The sequence below is a fragment of the Oryctolagus cuniculus genome, chromosome 2, assembly GCF_964237555.1.
Source record: "Oryctolagus cuniculus chromosome 2, mOryCun1.1, whole genome shotgun sequence".
NCBI classification, from domain to species: Eukaryota; Metazoa; Chordata; class Mammalia; order Lagomorpha; family Leporidae; genus Oryctolagus; species Oryctolagus cuniculus.
In genome coordinates, this window is record NC_091433.1 from 133438961 (window position 1) to 133455299 (window position 16339).

The window sequence follows — 16339 nt, forward strand, 5'->3', positions numbered from 1 at the left end:
ATGGAAGACAGTATGGAGACTCTTCAGAAATCTGAAAATAGATCTACCATATGACCAGCCATCCCATTCCTGGGAATTTACCCAAATGAAATGAAATGAACATATGAAAGAGTTATTTGGGGCCGGCGCTGTGACATAGCAGGTAAAGTCACTGCCTGCAGTGTCGTCATCCCACATGGTTGTCGGTTCTAGTCCTGGCTGCTTCATTTCCTATCCAGTTCTCTGCTATGGCTGGGAAGACAGTAGAAGATGGCTCAAGTCCTTGGGCCCCTGCACCTGCATGGGAGACCTGGAAGAAACTCCTGGCTCCTGGCTTCGGATGGGCTCTGCTCTGGCCGTTGTAGACATCTGGGGAGTGAACCAGCAGATGGAGGATCTCTCTCTCTGTGTTTCTCTTTCTGCCTCTGCCTCTCTCTAGCTCTGCCTTCAAATAAATCAATCTTTCAAAAAAAAAAAAAAACAAAAAGGAGTATCCCTCTGTTTATTGCAGCTCAATTCACAATAGCTAAGATGAAATCAAGATATTCATCAACTGATGACTGAATAAAGAAAATATATTTATATATACACTATGGAATACTACTCAGCCATAAAAAGGAATGAGATCCTGTCTTTTGCAACAAAATGGATGAAACTTGAAACATTATGCTTAGTGAAATAAACCAGTCCCAAAACTACAAATATATTTTCTCTGATATGTAGTAGTTAATATAGAATACAAAAAAGATATATAGGAATGAAATGGACATCCTGTGATTTGATTGTTGTTTTTAGCCCTTGTTTATACTCCTGTGGAACTGTGGTCTTTATATTTCTTACTTGTTGAATATCATGGTTAGTGGTGCATTAAGCCTGTGATTACAGAGTGAAGTAAAATTATGTTTTTGCAAAAATTAAAGACAAAAAAGGGAGGAAGGAGATGGATTGAGGGAGGGAAAGAGGAATGGAGGGAAGGAAGTATGGTTATCTTCTTAGAATTGTACCTATGGGGGCTGGTGCTATGGTATAGCAAGTAAAGCCACCGCCTGCAAGGCCAGCATCCCATATGGGCACTGGTGCTAGTCTCGGCTGCCTCACTGCTGACCCAGCTCTCTGCTATGACCTGGGAAAGCAGTAGAAGATGGCCCAAGTCTTTGGGCCCCTGTACCCATGTGGGAGACTCGGAAGAAGCTCCTGGATCCTGGCTTCGGATCGATGCAGCTCTGGCAATCGTGGCCAGCTGAGGAGTGAACCAGCGGATGGAAGATATCTGTCTCTCTCTGCCTCTGCCTGTCTGTAACTCTGCCTTTCAAACAAATAAATAAACTTTAAAAAAATAAAGAATCATACCTATGGAATACATGAAACCTGTTCTCTTTATGTTAATAAAAATTTGAAAAAGAAAAAAATTACTCTTTTATGTGAATGCTTTTATTTATTTGACAGGTAGAGAAAAAGAGGGAGAGACAAATCCCATCTGCTGAGCTGAGAACTCAGTCCAGGTCTTCCACATGGGTGCCAGAAACTGAAGTACTTGAGTCATCACCCGTGCCTTCCAGGATATGCATTAACAGGAAGCTGGATCGGGGAACTGAGCCAAGCGCTGATGTGGGATATGGGCATTTTAGCTGCTGGGCTGAACACCTGCTCCCCATGCATTCTTTAAATAAACAAAAGGGTACCAATCCCTCCTCCTATCTGAATGTGCATTAATGAGCACAAAAAGCAGTTACACAAAGTAATTATAAAAGTACAACTGATGCAAATGAAACCACAGAGGTTCTGGCCAGGCAGAAGGGATGTAGAGAGTACGCGTGTCAGAATCCCAGTGCTGCAGAGCACATCCTTTCTTGTGAACGCTATGCCAGGGCTGGGAGGGCAGTTCCATTTTTGTAGAAGTCTAAGGGCACCTAGTAATAATGCCAGCAGCCCCTTCTTCCCCACCCAGTGCCTCCAGGGTCACCCCCGCAGCCTTCTGGCCTGGTGCTGCTCTGCCTGAGACCAGAATAGCCCCCTAAATATTAGTCTCTGAGGAAAATAAAGTTTTCTTGGGTTGCTTGTTTATAGTTAGAGAGTTCTTCAGTATGTTACACAGAATGACTACCTGCCGTGTCGCAGGTGGGCACAGATGGGGACAAGGATGGTTCTGTCACTCCAGAATTAATATCTGGGAAAACATCGCTGTCTAATCAAGAACACTGAAGGAATATTAAACACTAGCTTTTTAAGCTCTTGATGTTTTTCAATTTCAGAGTTTCAAATCTTGGGCTGGTCTGCCAGAAAACATGACCTCATCATCCGCTGTCCCTGGTGAAGGAAAATAACCATGGACTGAATGAAGTCTGAATTTCATACCAAAGCTCTGAGTCTGAAGACCTTGGGGGGCACCAGACAAGGAGAATGACAGAAGACCAGAGGATAAGTTTTTTTAACAATGGTGAGCTTGCAAATGAGTGTCCTGGGGACCTGGGCCACAGAGAGGTGGCGCTCGAAAGGACGGAGGCAGAAGCTGCCTGGCAGGGAATGGCTGTGCCCTGATGGGAAGGGTCACGCCCCCTCCCCACTAGGCCTTTGCTGGAAAGGACTGGGGCATTTTCCAGCCCCCAGGGCGTGGGCTCGCACATCACTGATCAGGTTGAAGTTCACCCCTTAGTGCTCACATTAGTCTCTTTCTCTCTCTGTTCTTAGCACTTCTTTCCTTAAATAAAAAGAAATTAGGAGATGAAAAACCTTACAGAAAGAAGAGAAAAGAAAACCCAGGGTCAGTGACTTAACTCAGCCACCTTTGGTATTTGGAAAAGGTTTGGCTATTTCCACAGTTTACATTTTCCCATGTCAATGGGTCTCCTTTTTTCAGATGAAGTAACAGAAAGCAGGTTTTTTTTTTTTTTTTTTTTTTTTTTTTTGTGGCAGGGAAAACTAAGTCCAGGCAAAATGAATTTGATGCATGCACAGTTTCTTTGATGAGCTGACCCATGATTGCAACAAAGACTCCATGAAATCCCTTTCACTTTATTCTAAGGTCCCCTTTTTACTCTTACTCACATTGGAAGTCAAATCGTGATATAAGGACAAGATAGGGCTTTATATGGAGAATGAAAAAGAAATCATCTTGGGGCTGGAATTGTGTCATAGCAAGTATTGCACCGCCTACAATGCCGGCAGCTCACATGGGCACTGCTTTGAGTCCCGGCTGCTCCACTTCTGATCCAGCTTTCTGCTAATGAGACTGGGAAAGCAGTGGAAGATGACCCAAGTACTAGGGCCCCTGCAGCCACGTGGGAAACCTGGAAGACACTCCTGGCTCCTGGCTTTGGCCTGGCCCACCCCTGGCCATTGTGGCCATTTGAGGAGTGAACCAGCAGATGGAAGATATTCTTTTTCTCTTTCTTTCCCTCCCCCATTTTTCTGTAACTCTGCCTTTCAAATAAATAAAATAAATCTTTTTTAAAAAAATACATAATATTTCATATTGGTATATGGGCTAATAAAGCCTCTAAATTCTGATCTTTTTTTATGTGAGATTTTATTGTATTTTAGGTGCATACACTTGTATAGATGCCCCCCCCCCCCCCCCCCCGCTTTTTTTGACAGGCAAAGTGGACAGTGAGAGAGAGAGAGACAGAGAGAAAAGTCTTCCTTTTTCTGTTGGTTCACCCCCCAATGGCCGCTGCGGCCAGCGTGCTGCACCAATCCAAAGCCAGGAGCCAGGTGCTTCTCCTGGTCTCCCATGCGGGTGCAGGGCCCAAGCACTTGGGCCATCCTCCACTGCCTTCCCGGGCCACAGCAGAGAGCTGGACTGGAAGAGGAGCAAGTGGGACAGAATCCAGCACCCCGACCGGGACTAGAACCCGGGGTGCCGGCGCTGCAGGCGGAGGATTAGCCTATTGAGCCGCCGTGCCGGCCTATAGATGCCTTTGAAAAGTACCTTTACACAGATTTTCATGGGAGGTAGCTATTTTGGGGAAAAAGCATGCCCTGGGGTGGTTCTGTGCAATTGGGGGAGGGGCTTTATGGTTTCTGATCAACAGGCAGCTGGTATAAATGCGTAGTATCATTTAAGAGCGTCACACTGTGGCAAAAAACAAACAAACAAAAAAAAGCAAAAAAAAAACCCTTCCCATATGATTCTACTTCTCAGCTTATACATTAATATTCCTGATATTTTTTCTGGGGCACTCCATTCATTCTCTACTACTTAAATCATATTTTACTTAGTGGATTTCACTTTATTAAGATGTCTGAGTGAACAGTCTTCCCAGCATATATCAAATAAAATCATCCTGCAAGTTTGAGGGGATGATGGTTTCCCAAAGAGTCTAAAAGCCACGCGGACACCGGGAGGGGCATCACTGGCACAGAGGGCTCTCCAGCGAGCAGCTGCTCCTCGTTAGTCTCGTTAGTGAGTTAGGGGTGATCCGCAACCAGCTCTGCCCAGCAGGCAGACAATTGGCCTTGTGTCCTCCAGAGGAGAGTCAATTTGCCACACAAATACATTCTAAGAGGCACATGCAACTTGTGCTAAGATATGAAATACAAATATTGAAAAGCTGTTTAAAAGAAATAAAGAGCAACACATACCTACTATGAGAGCAGTTACCATAATTTATAATTATTATATACTGCAAAGAGGCCTTTACAAGTTTTACTTATTTCATAGGCAGAGAGGGCAAGAGCTGGGCTGAGATAGGCCAAAGTTAGGAGCCAGGAGCTCAGTCCTAGTCTCTGACATGGGTGGCAGGGACTCGGCTACTGAGCACACATATCACTTGCTGCCTTCCAGGGTGCACGTTAGCAAGAAACTAGAATTTGAAGCAGAACCAGAACTTGAATCCAGGCACTTATATGGGATGTGGGCACCCGTAGAGGTGTCTTAACCTCACAACCAAGTGTTGGGCCTCAAAGAGGTCTTTACAAAGTTATTTATTTATTCATGTATTTTCATTGTATTTGAAAGGCAGAGAGACAGGGAAAAATACAGGGACAGATGGAAAGAGATCTTCATCTGCTGGCTTCACTCCCTAAATGCTGGCAATAGCCAGAGCATGGCCAGGCTGAAGCTAGCAGCCTAGAACTCCATCTGGGTCTTCCACAAGGACCCAAGTGCTTGAGCCGTCATCTGCTGCCTCTCAGGGTGCATGTTAGCAGGAAGCTGGATTGGAAGCAGAGTAGCTGGGATTTGAACCAGGCACTCTGATATGGGATGGGGGCATCCCAAGCAGGGACTGAACTGTTGTGCCCCCTCCCCAAAGAGGCTCTTTATGTTTGGGGTACAAGCTGTAATTATATTAGTGTCACAGACCCAGAGATTTCAAAGCAAAGGCTTGTTGTCCCTTTGGCAATATGGGAGGAAGCTGAGTGATCTTTGGTCAAGCATTTCTTACTACTCTGGGCACTAATGCTAACACTTATTGGGTGAGGAAACCTCACTTCAGAGAACAGTACTACGGCTGTGACTATTTGATTCTGCCGGGGCACTGGGAATCCAGTGCAGTCTGCTCTTACGGATGCGTCAGCAGCTCTGTATAAAGAGGAGGCAGCAAGGATCGTTGCTCCCTTTCATGCGTGGGAAGTCTGAGCTACAGAAGGTTTGGGAACAGCTCCAAGGTGTCTTTGCAGCCGTGAGACTGCCTTGGCTCCCTATTGGAATTTTTCTACTAAGTATTTTTGCCCTTTCAATAGGTGGAACCATCAATAACATAAAGGTTAACCAAAATAGACTTCAAGTTCATTGGACTCCCATTTCTAAGTCTGCTAACTTAATACAGTGCAAAAAGGTACTGTCTTGCAGTTTGAGATGGTAACAACTTCCTTACAGTGTGTAACTTTGGTTTTCAACAGCTAAAAGCCCATTCAAAAATACAAGGAGAGATGGAAGAGCTCAATGTTAGAGGAACCTCTTGGTGGTGGAGGCGACATAGGGCGGAGCTGCAGTTTCCGGCAGCTCCTGGCTCTGACGGATGACAAGGTATCTAGGCACTCGCCGCCACATGCACTGATGACTCCTGGCTGGGAGGGGCTGCCTGGTGCTGGGGGGCGTGGAGTCAGGATTCTGGAGAGCAATGGCCAAGCTGGAACAAGAGGCTGATTTAAACAAGATGGTCCTTAGGATTCCAGGCTTGAGGTCTAGTCCTTTAGTCAAGAAAATCAATTTAGGAAGCACGACTGATCAGCAGGATCCCGGGCCCAGCTACAGCCTGTGTGAGGAGGACACTGGGTGGGGGGGATTCACACCACCTGGTTAACACGAGACAGCTGTGAGACGCGAGTGCCTGAGAAAAGCCAGGGGTTCTCAGGTCACATCGGGAGGTCAGCGCTCCTCCCTCTACTCTGCTCTCTGGTGGTGAGACACACCTGCTGGGGCACTGGAGCACCCCTGCCCAGAGACTTTGGATACACTGGGAAGAGAACACAAGCTGGGGCTGGTGTTGTGGTGTAGCAGATTAAGCTACTGTGTGAGCGCTAGTTTGTGTCCCGGCTGCTCCGCTTCTGATCCAGCTCCCTGCTAATGCACCTGGGAAAGCAGTGGAAGATGGCCCAAGTGCTAGGGCTCTTGCATCCACATGGGAGATCCTGAAGAAGCTCCTGGCCCCTGGCTTTGGCCTGGCCCAGCCCCAGCCATTGTGGTCATTTGGAGAGTGAATCAGCAGATGGAAAACTCTCTCCCCCCCCCCCCCTTCTCTCTCTTTCTGTCTATAACTCTGCCTTTCAAATAAATAAATAAGTCTTTAAAACACACACATACACACACACCCCAGAAGCCAAAGCCCCACCCTGTGCCATCAGGTCAGGATTACCAAGAAAGGGTTGCAGATAAGGAGCTTGCAGCACTTGGCCTTGGGGCCTGTCTCATAGTCATTAGCGACACAAAGGATGCTGAATGACTAAAAGAGCAAGGTCTATACTTAGCAGGTAGGTTCAGGGAGACAGATATGCCGGGTTTTCATTAGGCTTGTACTGAGTGTTTTGCTTCTGGTGGAAGTAAAGTTCAAGGTCCTTAAATGGGAGGGATTGACAGCCAGAAATTTCTGGCAGGTCGACTAGGGAGACACTTAGGCACAGAGAAGTCTTTCTCAAAAGCAAGGGCCGCAGCCCATCTGGCTTATGCATGCTCTGAAAGAACCCTCAATCTAACAGCAGGACCCCTGGAGCCCTGAGAAGGAACATGGCAGTCTTCTCGCTGAGAGGCTGCTCTGGGAAATACCCCCATCCGTGGTGGACGAGGAAGCTGTGATCTGGGATCTTACAGTGGCTTTATTCCTTTAAGTATTAATTAAGTCAATGTAATAATAAAAACAATACTACTACTAATAATACTCTACATTATAGCCATTAGCAGAACTACAGATGGGTTTCCTGATGTCAAAACAGAGCAGCTATTAAGGCTCCTGGCTTGTTTTAATTGGATCCGGGCCTTTCAGACCCAAGTCTTCAGCCTTTGGCACCATTTATATTCCTTTTGCTTGAGGGCCCCGACCCCAATTAAGTGGTGAGTCTAGGTGGGGTGGGGACACGTAATAGGCCTTTGGCTTTCTGTGAGCCTTTTATGAATGCTACAAGTTGCAGTGGCCAGATGCTCTGGGCTGGGTGACACCTTGGGGTGGGGGGGAGGTTCCTGGCTGTCTGGTTTTGGCTCCAGTGTGATTTCTGACTTTTGCTGAAAGTTGGTCATTGTGAAAGCAGGAAGCACGACCCTCTCCTGCAATAGCCCCAGGCTCCCAGGATGGGCGTTGTGCTTTAGGAAAAAGGGACCAGGACCCAGCACACCTCAGCATGTTCCAGTGAGTTTCTGCTTTTGCCCGGCCTGTATCACTATTGTGTCATCAGTGAGGAGCAGTAAATTATTCTCCCGAATTTCTAAGCGTGGCTATGGCACACTGAATCTATTACTTTTAGACTGAAAACACAATGTGATCTCCCTACTGACTTATTCTCAGCACGAAAGCATAAAAGGATACCCAGTACGCTTACTATTGGTTTTAGAACTAGAAATGAAACCTAAAATTCCCAGCTGTCATATACTACTATTGCCTGCAGCTCAAGTACTTTCAGAAGAAATGCTCTTTAGAAAGTGACCCCGAACATCTAAAACCCACTGCAGCTGACTCGCACCCACTGCAGCTGACTCGCGGTCAACAAAGGCATGCGGCGACTTTCCTGCCTGGTGGCTGGGGTGGGGAGCTGGCAGCATGAACTGTAGTAACCTTTGTCTCCATGGTGGGCATTGCTCTTTTGAGGGGCCTCCCACCTAGCTTCTCTCTGTTCCCTTCAGACTCTCTGAAGCCCCACACTGAGCTCCTGGGGACTCTGGAGCCACCTAGAAGAGCCAGCCCACCTGAGAACCTTCCAGCAGGAAGCGGCCCTACTGGACCTTAGTCTGACCTGGAGGCAGCAAATCCCCAAACCAGATGGCTGCAAGGTAACAGATGCTCATGGGCTCTTCTCCATGAGAATCCAAGCTCTAAAGGGACGAGGGCCTTTCTGTATAGCTCCCAGTGCCTAGGAAAATAACTGAATTGTGTGCTATGACTGTCCCCCTCCCACACAGGCCCTCCATCCAGGCCTGCTTCCTGTCCCCCACCCACCTGGCCTAAGGTCATTTTCTTATAACACTCAGCAGACACTTTCTCATAATATGCACCAGGCACTGAGCTGAGCGTGTCATGCGCACTACTGCATTGGATTCTCACAACCCTCCATGCACTCCTTTTACACGTTCGGAGGAGGTAATTAGGGGAAATCACACAGTGAATGGCTGGGTTTCAAACCACTCTGCCTCATGGTATAGCCTCTGTTCTTAAACCTTCAATTAAGCAATCCTGAGTCCAGAACCGGAGTTGCCAGGACAGAAATAATTACAGCAAATCGAACTCTCCAAGACGCATGCCATGCTTTTGCAAGAGGCGAGTGGCCTGTCCTCTCTGAGAAAGCCTGGGGAGTTAGGACTGAGGGCGCTGCTGCTGTGACCTGGACGCTGGCCAACAGCAGGGACAGGAGGCCCTGAGGCCCTGAGCACTTTGGTGGGAACTGCTGACTGGGGAGATGCACGTCAGTCCTTGGCAGGAAGTGAGGGCAGATTATTAAACAGATGGCTTCTCAGCTCCACAGACAGGAAACAGTGGTCGTCCCTGTGAGCGAAGGTTTGCAGAGACTGAACTGTGCCAAACCTCATTTATTTTGCAAGCCGTTCTGGAGTCATAGATGGGGGCTGACAGATGTAGTTTATCTCCATCTCAGCAAATTATTTCACACAGCGTCTCAAAGCGCATTTAGGGGAAAGATGGAAAGAGGGAGGGAGAGGTTTAATTGCAATTTACATGGCTTGGGGAAGGCTGAACAAACAGCACCCAAAGAGTGGTAGTCAGTGTAGCAATGACAATGGCCATTTGTTGTGAGTGCCAAATGCAGGGTCACGGGTCGGCAGCACCGAATACATATTTGTTGGCAGCGGCAAACTCACGGGGGACTCCTTAGGAGCCCCATGAAAGTGTTCTTTCTTTGATTTAGCAAAATTTACAAAATAGATGAAGAGTGTGGCAAGTAGAGGGGACAAGGTCTGTTCCTTGAATTAGGGTGGCAGAAGTAGGCTCTATTGTCCATTGGTTCTGCTCTCTGGAGCCCAGTCTCTTGGACACGGGGTGGCTGAAGATGCTAATGGGTCTTTCACAGGTTTTGGGTGCTCTCTGTCTCATGAGCACGCAGGGATTCTGAGCAAGAGGCTGACTATTGCTGCGGGGAAACTCTGTGTGTGTCTGTGTGTGCATGTGCATGTATACGTGTGCATGTATGCGCCCACATGTGGCTGTGTTTCTATGCATGTGTCCATATGCCTATATGTATGCGTGCATGTGTACATGTAGGTCCATGTCCATGTGTGCGTATGTCCATGTTTGTGTGTGTGTCTGGTTTCCTGGAAACCAAACTGTCCGTCTGGAACCAGATCATCTCCACTTGGCATCTTTCACATTGGGTTTCTGCTAAAATTTCATTTAAGAAGGATTTTTTCCTTTTGGCTCAAAAATGTCTGAAAACCACAGAATCTGATTATATCTATGATTCCTTCTAGCTCTAAAAATTAACTGGTTCTTAAAAGTACTGTGGGACAATGGAGGGCTGAAGGCAAGGCTTTAAAAACATCGGCCTCCTCCAGCAGGTCCCCTTTGCCCTCTGGTGCTGTCTCCACAGCAAACCTTTTATAAAGTGCCCCGCTCCTGGCTTGCCGGCTCCTTTCTCATACGTTCTCCTCCTGGGGCCCTTCAGGACCCTGACACGAGTCTTCCTAAATGTTCCTCCTGTCAAGCTGCCTTCATAAGCGCAAATGGCTGATGCTTTCCATTGACTTATAACTGCATGGACAAAAAAGACTCAAACTGACAGAGAGAATCCAAACAGTGTGGGCAAGTGACAGATCTGAGGCTGAGGGAAATGCTTGGTGCCAGTGGAGACTCCACAAGTCCTGCCTCCAGAAATCCAGCCTGCAGCCCTGGTTCATTCATTCATTCATTCACAACTACTTTTGAAGCTCCTCCCACTTATAGGCCAGCACTAGGCACTGTGGGTAAAGTGAGTAACAATAATCTGAGTTCTTACTCTTATGCGGGTTGTGGAGAGGAGGTTAGTTTACATAAAAGTCAATTCATTAATTCAGTAATTATTCACAGGATGCCTGACACAGGGCCAGAGTCAGGAAGAAAGCAGATGAAGTTCACGCCCTCTGGGCTCACACTGAAGTGAGTAGGTCACTGGAATCAGAGGGAAGTGTGTCATAGAAGTTAAAGTGGGAGTTTTGTCCAGGCTCCGAAATGTAAGAGATTCTGAGATGTCTCAGCACCCACTGTGGATTTCCAAGGGAGCACCTAGAAACTGGCTCTGATGTGCTTGGATCCTCAGGCAGACGGAGGCTAGGGAAGGGGTCAGGGCAGGGGGCATTGGTAAAGGGATTTCTCAGAGAGAAGAGTTGCTGTGCTGTGAGTCTCCAGTGGCTCTCCTGCCAGGGGGGAGAGGGGCTCCATGGACTTCACCTTGAGCTTGCGGGGGGGGGGGGGCTGTCCTCATGAGGCTTCCTGCAGAGCTTGGAAGTGAGCTCCCTGAAGGTGGTGGCCACAGATTCCTGATGTCTGAGAAAGCGGGGCAGAGGCGGCTGCAGGAGGGCTGGCCCACCTAGGGCCCACGTCGTGTCTCCTGTGGGCCAGAAGTAGGCCATGCAGAAGGAGATCCACCTGACCAAAAGACCATTCAGTGGGACAGAGCGAGTTCTATAGCAAGGGGCTGGGGGTGACTGCTAGACCAAAGACTGTGAGCAGTCACGAGCAAACACTGGGGATAAAGAAGCACGTGCCAGGGAAGCTGCAGGAGACAGCATTCCAAAGGAAGCTGCCAGGAGCAGCCCCTCACATCAGGTGTGCCTGAGCTGAGCCCACAGAGCACAAAGCCAGCTGGGAACAACCCAGCTCAAGGAAGACCTACTTCTCCTGACTCAGCTCACCTGTCCCTGCCTAGGAGGGTGAGGAACTGTAACAGGCTTGAGCGGGAACTGAGGAGGAGTGGAGGCACAGAGGTGGGGGAGCCCATCCCAGCTTGGGGAGGAGGAGCTGCTTCAACGCTGGCCCAAGTGTGAAGTTGGGATTAATCGCCTGGATTAGATGTTTTACCAAGATGACCGTGTGTGTCTGATGGTGGCCCTGTCTGTACCTGTGAGTGGCAGAGCAGGTCTAGGGCCTGCTGAGCTTGCAGCCCGAGAGGAAGCTCTGTTGGGGAATGCAGCTTCAACGGAGCAGAGCAAAATCAAACTAAAGCTTTATCGGGCTCCTGTCACAGGTACCGGTGCTCAGGAGGAGAGAAACACAGTCCAGGGGGGACTGGTGACAAAGCAACTGATGGAGGGGCAGCGGGCAGCTCGGTTTCCCTGAACCCGGGGACCCCAGCAGCATTTTCTCTTCCTCCTCACAGGCCCCAGAGTGCTCTACGAGAGCAGCTCTCTCCTGCCCTCAGCTCCTCATCCACACTCCCGGCTCTATCTCCAGAGGGCTGGCTTGACTCAGTGGAGTCGCGGTCCTCTCTCTGGCCTCGGTCCTGGCCTCGCCCACCTGATGGCTGGCTTTCCCACAGGGTGCTGGGGGGACCACGGGAGCTTGGCACGCCTCTTCCCAATGGCCCATTAGGCTCGGCCAGCGTGATGTCTGGGGCTCGGCCATCTGCTCACAACTTGTAAAAGCTGGAGAGAATGTTGACTAGAACCCAGGCCTCCTGGTGTCCAGCCCCGGCTCTTTCCACGCAGCCCATTTGGGAGATGGATTTAGGTGTTGCCCCGACACTCTGAAGTGGAATTTATGCACAAGATGAAAGAAATCCATCTGGGCATTTAACAGAGTGTTGGAGACGGGAGTCTGGCGAGCCCGCCCAGTGGTGCCTCCATAGGGCGAGCTTTTCCAAGGTGGAACTCTGGCAGGGCCGAGAAACGGACGGACAACATACACAGAAGAGGCTCTTTTGGAAGACGTCTGTAAATTTAACCTTGTTGGCAACGGGTATCCTTTTCACTGACATTTAAAAAAATGTACAGGGGAGAAAGAAAGGTCTGAGCCGCTTAGGCAAAGAAGCCTGTTAAAAGGAAGTGGCCATTTCTGTGTGACTTAGAAGCGTGAAGCTGACTTGGGAATATTTCTTGTGTTTCCATCTGGCCATCTGGTGGAGAACGAGCTCACAGACAGCCCAGCCATGGAAGCTGAGCTTCAGACAGTGTGTGTAGTGAAAGTACCCGGATGCAGGTGTGCCAGGCAGACCCCAGCCTGAGCTGTTCCGGGCGTTCCTGACGCCTCCTCTGTAAGAGGAAGGCACCGGCACGAGCGCCAGGCCTCTTACAGCAGGGGCTGTAGGGTTACTTAATGTGTGCTCTGCAGGTTATCAATTCTGTCCAACATTTACTATCATGTTGTTTACAAAAAGCAACAAAGAAATGGGTACATTTGCCATTCTGTTAATGGTGTAGTGACCCCCACTCCCATATCTGTTACAAATATGGGTTAGGTTAAGAGGCCACAGTCTGGGCCCACTCTCAGGTACTACACCTACCACTCAGAACTGACACCCTACAAGTGGGCACTGCCATTCAGCAAGGGGTGGCCTGGGGCCAGGTCCACCCTGATTACTGTGCTGGTCGTGGAAAGAGAACCTCCTGGCTCTGCTGTCCCTAGGCTTTGTCTTCCACCTGCGCTCAGCAAAAGCACCATGGATCCTACAACATCCTCCTCCTGTTTGTCACCTCCTGGTCTCCTGTCCTCCTCCTCTCCTATGTTTTTATTTCTGTGTTCTTTCCCAGTATTTATTTATTAACTTGAAAGGCAGAGAGGGAGAGTGAGCAAGAGCATAAATGAGAGAGATACCTCCTATCCACTGGTTCACTCCCCAAATGCCCACAGCAACCAGCCACCAGGGTTGGGTCAGGCTGAAGTCAGGAGCCGGGACCTCCACCTGGGAGACCACACGGTGGTTGGTAACCAAGTATTTGAGCTGTTAGCAGGAAGCTGGAATCAGAAGCAGAGCCATGACTGGACTGCAGACGCTCCAATAGGGCATGCAAGCATCTAAATGGTGTGTAACACCTGCCCCGGCCCGCACCTCAGCCTTCTCTACCTGTTTTCCGTATCTGCGCTTCTCCAGTGGAGAGTTACTGACTGCCACCAGGAACATGGGTTACTGGAGACAGAAAGGGGTAGAAAATATCTCTCCAAGGCTAAAGGAATGTGATAATGGTCCCAAGGCAGAAGGGCTCTGAGTCCTAGAAGGGACCAACCAGCAGAGCTTCTAAAGATAAGACTTGGGGTGGAGTTCTGAGAGAAGACGTAGAATAATGTGGTCTGTGCGGGGAGGCAGGAGCCAGCTAGCGAGTGGAGATCTAGCAAGGTGCAGGTGCGTGTGGGCTGAAGCTGCCGCAGGGCGCCCTCTGAGACTCCCTGCTCCCCAGAGGCAGGCGGAGTCTGGCTGACTGTGGAGGTCGGTGGGGGAAACCCTGCTCAGCCCAGCATTTCCTGCAGGGCCTCCCATGGGTGGAACGTTGGTCCATAACAATGGATCGTCATTTGCGAGTTTGAGACAAGCTGCACAAGTGGTCCCCACTTTGGAGAGCCTGAGTACACATCAGCTTTTGAAGATCTGCAGGTGAAAACCAATTTAATACTGTGAAGTACACCATTTTCCAGACTCACTGGACACCTATGAATAGCTGCAGAATAAGTGTTCTACCAAGTGTGCCTTGTGAGGGCAGGGAGTGGGAGCCAGCCAAGGTTTCAGAGGGAGTGTGTCCCATCCATGTGAAGGAGTAAAACTTCTCAAGTCAGAGCGAGGAGGAGGAGGGAGAAGGAGACAGGGAGGAGGAGGGGGAGGTAGAGGGGGTGGGGTGTGGAGTGTGCACAGATGTGCCGACACCTGCTTCAAGGTGGATCCCCGTGTGTCCCTGGGGAGAGACTGGCTGGGTGGGTGAGTGAGCCAGGGCGAGTCCTCATTCCTTGGCACTGAGAGCATTTATTGCTCTTGGTATTAACGAAGCTCAGGGCACACTCCGAGACTGTTTTCCCTGGCCAGGGAAGGGGCTGCCTGCACATTCGCAAGCACTTGTCAACTGCAGCCTGGCATCCCATTCAGATCCCATAGCCCTCCCTGTTTTGCTTTGTTTAGCCAAAGCCTGAGTGCATCCCCTAAGGAAAAGTTTACGTCACACCTCCTCTCTGTAGTCTTCAGACCAGCTCTGGTCTCCACCCATGATCTCTTCTTTGTTTCAGTGTCAGCAGCAAATAAATAATCACTTTATGACACACCCCCCAGTTCTTAAATATAACTTTCCTCCCTGCCCTGCGCTGGAGCGCCTGTGTCCACACTGCGGAGCACCTTTGCTCCTGATTGGCCTAGATGCCACTGCATTCTTCTGCTTGTTCAGCTTTCAAATGGTAGCAAGGACAGATGAATGTGCAAACAGCTCATCTTCCTGGCAGCCAAAACGAGACTGAGAGAACAGAATCCCTTGGCTTTTATTCCCATTGAAGCAATCTGCGAAGAGAGCAAGCCCTCATGATTTATCGTGGACGGGTTACTAGAGGTCAGCAGGAACAGTTACACTAGGCTGGAGGAGGCAGCAGCAATGCAGAACAAAGAGGGTAACAAGGACAGGATGGTCTGAATGTCATTCTGCTTTCTCCCAGGGCACCACGCCGCAGGGGGTGACGGGAGCTGCGGGGCCAAGCAGGTGTCAGGAGGGCTGGGTGTCCATCAGCCAACTTCACTGGTTTCGCTTCCGCAATACTCCCAGCATCCACCCACTTCCCGCCATTTTCACCACGTCCATGCTGGTCCCCCACCAAAACTGCCACCCCAAACTCCTCACCGATTTCTCAGCTTCCACCCTGGCATCCCCGGGAGGGTCGATTCCTCCCGCCACACCCAGTGTGATCTTGGTAGAATGCTCATCAGCTCACACTTCTCCCCTGCTTGCCCCTCCACTCCGAGCAGCTTTCATGGCACCCCCAGAGTAAAACCCAGATGCTTTTCTCTGGTGCACAGGCCCTCGCTGCCCACTGCTCTCCCACTGAGCTCCACCTCCCCTGGTCCCCGAGCTCCTCTAACAGGCTCTGTTCTTTCCAGCCTTGTGGGCTATGCCTGACCTCTGATCTTCACATGGCCACCTCCCATTTACCATTCAGATCTTTTATTTATTTATTTATTTATTTTTTGACAGGCAGAGTGGACAGTGAGAGAGAGAGACACAGAGAGAAAGGTCTTCCTTTGCCGTTGGTTCACCCTCCAATGGCTGCCGTGGCCGGTGCGCTGCGGCCAGCACACCATGCTGATCCGATGGCAGGAGCCAGGTACTTACCCTGATCTCCCATGGGGTGCAGGGCCCAAGCACTTGGGCCATCCTCCACTGCACTCCCTGGCCACAGCAGAGAGCTGGCCTGGAAGAGGGGCAACCGGGACAGAATCTGGTGCCCCCGACCAGGACTAGAACCCGGTGTGCCGGTGCCACAAGGTGGAGAATTAGCCTAGTGAGCCGCGGCACCGGCCCCCATTCAGATCTTACCAGCAACCTCTCTACAGGGCATTTCTGACACACACGGGCTGGCTAGTCATTCTGTATCTGCTCACCACGCTGTATTAACTCTTAGGGGAGCACTTAACACTCGCATGCTGTGAATCATAGGGTGCAAACTCTGTGAAAGGACCATGAGCCCAACAAATAAACACATGTGAATGGCAGCTAGTGTCTTCATGGGTCAGTTAGGGGGCCTCTGTAACGAGAGGTTCCCTACCTGTAAAATGAGAACTAGAGAACCCACACATCATAGGGTTAATGGAAGACACGCATTAGAGA

At 49.7% G+C, this 16339-nt stretch overlaps 1 protein-coding gene and 1 long non-coding RNA gene across 2 annotated transcripts in view; one reads left to right on the top strand and one right to left on the bottom strand.

The window, feature by feature from the left end:
* The window catches only part of ANTXR1 (ANTXR cell adhesion molecule 1), a 241894-nt gene that overhangs the window by 23917 nt on the left and 201638 nt on the right, over positions 1-16339 (bottom strand). The gene's annotated exons all lie outside the window — the stretch shown is intronic.
* The window catches only part of LOC138848597 (uncharacterized), a 28784-nt gene that overhangs the window by 9061 nt on the left and 3384 nt on the right, over positions 1-16339 (top strand). Inside the window, exons 2-4 of the long non-coding RNA XR_011386601.1 lie at positions 2232-2416; positions 5821-5947; positions 8252-8398. This is a non-coding gene — a long non-coding RNA (uncharacterized lncRNA). The remainder of the gene's footprint in view (positions 1-2231; positions 2417-5820; positions 5948-8251; positions 8399-16339) is intronic.